This window comes from Halyomorpha halys, unplaced genomic scaffold (genome assembly GCF_000696795.3).
Source record: "Halyomorpha halys isolate HHAL.00 unplaced genomic scaffold, Hhal_1.1 Scaffold52.1, whole genome shotgun sequence".
In the NCBI taxonomy this organism is placed as follows: Eukaryota; Metazoa; Arthropoda; class Insecta; order Hemiptera; family Pentatomidae; genus Halyomorpha; species Halyomorpha halys.
Window position 1 is genome coordinate 1401496 of NW_027104988.1, and position 2814 is coordinate 1404309.

Below are 2814 nucleotides of genomic sequence, written 5' to 3' on the forward strand. Positions count from 1 at the left end.
AAAGTGAAATAGAATTATAAATATAAATGAAACAGAATTATAAAGCACGAAACATGGGCGTTGATGACCTCAGGGTTTTACGCCCTAAAGCCCCAGACAACAACAACGGCACCTCTATTACCTCCTTCTTATTACGTTTCAAGTAAATGAACCATTCACACCCTGTGATGATCGATTATGATATATTTTACAGACCAATTATTTAGGATTGGTTATAGAAACAAACAAAGGTCACAACACTCCTCGGTTAAGAAAATCAAGGAAATAGATTTTTCGAAAAGCTATCCATCTGAGTCGCTGAAGTTTTTTGAAAATATCCCGTAGAACATAAAAAAAAAAGAAAAAAAAAAAAAAAAGAAAATCGAAAGAATAAATAAAGTTAATCAGTTCAGTAAATTTCTTAGCAACATTTTCACAACCAGAAAAGTAATAATTTAAAAAAAAAAAGCTTGAAGTGAAAACTGTAAAGTCGTTTGATAGACTATAAATATCTTTCCTCATTCTGGATGAGCCGTAAACGATTAAATTTATTGCCCAATAACTATCCATCTAGCACGTGAGGGAGCTCTGACTGGTTATGTAATTTCTAAATAATATCACGTGGAAAATATGTGAAAAGAAAATAGCAATGTGGTCAGGTAAACAATTCAATCCAATTTATTAATTGGGCATATTTCACAAGCTGCATAAATAATTGGCAACTAGAAATGTCCTGGAAGGGGTTTATCACATGTACCGATAAGATCTTCAAATTCTTATCAATGTTATGCAAGAAAAACATTCAAAATCAATAATGTATTAAAACTTTGTTAAAGTTAAATGAAGAAGATACTGAATTATGGTCAAGTTCTTACGTGCTAGATCCTCAATTATTTAATAGCAATACGAAGATAAGACAAGACAAATTATGTATTACTCACCTAAAGATTTAAACAATAGAAGCAAAGAAACTTGCAAGAAGCAAAGAAATGGTTCTGGGTGAAATTTACATTTTAAAAAGAACCTAACTCATGAAAAATAACCGAAGAAAAAACTAACCTTATTGGCTACGACTAACGGATACAAGACAAATATTTATTTATTTATCTCATGTATTTGAGATGAAAACACAAAGTACGGTGTGCTTTTTATTCCTCTTTGAGTTGAAATTAACCCTTTCTCGTTGTAAAACAGTAAGAGAATGGAGGGCCAACATCAAAGAGAAATAACACTAACTATTGTAAGCAAATTGAATAACATAAAAAAATTATAAAACTAAATTCATACCTTCATATATTATCGTAGCCACTAGTACCTAGCTACCTGCAAACAAATAAAAACAATAATTAATAATTTAATAGTTTTGCGTTAATATTAATGTAAAAAGTAAACAAAAAGAATAATAGTAATAATAATAATAGTTAGCAGTAATGTTGCGGTGAGCGAATAATAGAAAGGATTTCTCATTTTAATTAAGGCCTTTGAAAAATGGCAAATAGCAAGATTTACCGTGACCCTACTGTTCTAAGGAAACTTTTTTCCTCTAACAATAAATACTATGGGCCATTCGGGACATGTAAGGAATCGAGTAAGAAATTTGCAAGACTCCGTCAAAAATGCTACCAAAAGGCTGAAACTATTAAAATATTTTACTAACAAAAAAAGTGCACGTAATTATTTCATTACTGTTGTTATTCTATTATTTGCATTTATTTTTATCTGACAGTTTAGTGATTGGTTATAATTTTATAATGAACAATGAACATATTGATTGTTATGTTTTTAGTTTATTTATTAAATTTGTGTAATATATATTTAGGTTTCTATATCTGTCTTGAGGTAGAGGGAGGGTATTTTGTACATTTCTTGTAACATGTAAGCAGTTTTGTCGTATCATTCCACTTTTAATATGTTTTTCATTGACTAAAAGTTCTGGTTTTTTTATCCACTTTATGATTTAGATTAATGCTGTGTTGGGCGAGTGCAGTTGCATCTTAATTCCTGATGAGAAGAGCCTTCTTTGTTTTTTTAGTTGAAAAAATAAAATTGCAAAATTGTAACTCTTTGCAACAAATGTATTCAAGTATACTGTATACAAATAATTTTGGCTAACTGACAACAAATATAGACAAAAAGGAGTGTATTGTGAAAATAAAAAATGAAATGATAATATTGTCATCTAAAGAAATTTGTATATTGTTAATAACAAAAAAACAAACAATGAAGAGTAAATTGTATTATGAAGCTGAAGATGGTGAAATTAATCTCCAAAACGTCCACGATTGAATGTAAAAATTAGAGAACAATAAGGAAAGCTAAAAATAATATAAGATTGCTTTATGTTTTAAAAACTTGAATTAGATTAAAATAAATTTAATAAATAATGAATAACAGAGGAAATTTATTTACCAAAGATTAAAAAAAAAGTTATGTTCCTATTTCTAGTGCTTATTCGGACGTTAGTTGCTCAAGCTTCCGATCCTTGAAAGGTGTGGCCTTCTCCGAAAGAGTTTCATAAATTTATGACAAGTTAAGTGTACCGTAGATTTTGTAATACAGCCTGTAATTTTCCACGATATTTTCAGTGTCAAGAAAAACTATTGAGTGCTGCAATCCAAAGCTGAGCCATATTAAAAATTTTTATCAATTGAATTTTCAATAATTGCATTTAAAACAATACAAGGTAAATCACGCTATTTATGTATATATAATAGTTTCACATGAAAAGATCGACTTTTCGTAATAATATAAACAAAGCATGAATGGACATCTTCTGATTTTTTTATATTAACCATGCTCAAATAAAATCCGATCACTCAAAAACAGTTAAACAAT

The 2814-nt window shown here is 28.9% G+C and overlaps 1 long non-coding RNA gene across 1 annotated transcript in view; it reads right to left on the reverse strand.

Annotated features, from left to right (window-relative positions):
* Window positions 1-1305, reverse strand: part of LOC136795670 (uncharacterized) — a 115894-nt gene extending 114589 nt beyond the window's left edge. Inside the window, exon 1 of the long non-coding RNA XR_010843301.1 lies at window positions 1267-1305. This is a non-coding gene — a long non-coding RNA (uncharacterized lncRNA). The remainder of the gene's footprint in view (window positions 1-1266) is intronic.
* Window positions 1306-2814: the final 1509 nt, after the last annotated feature.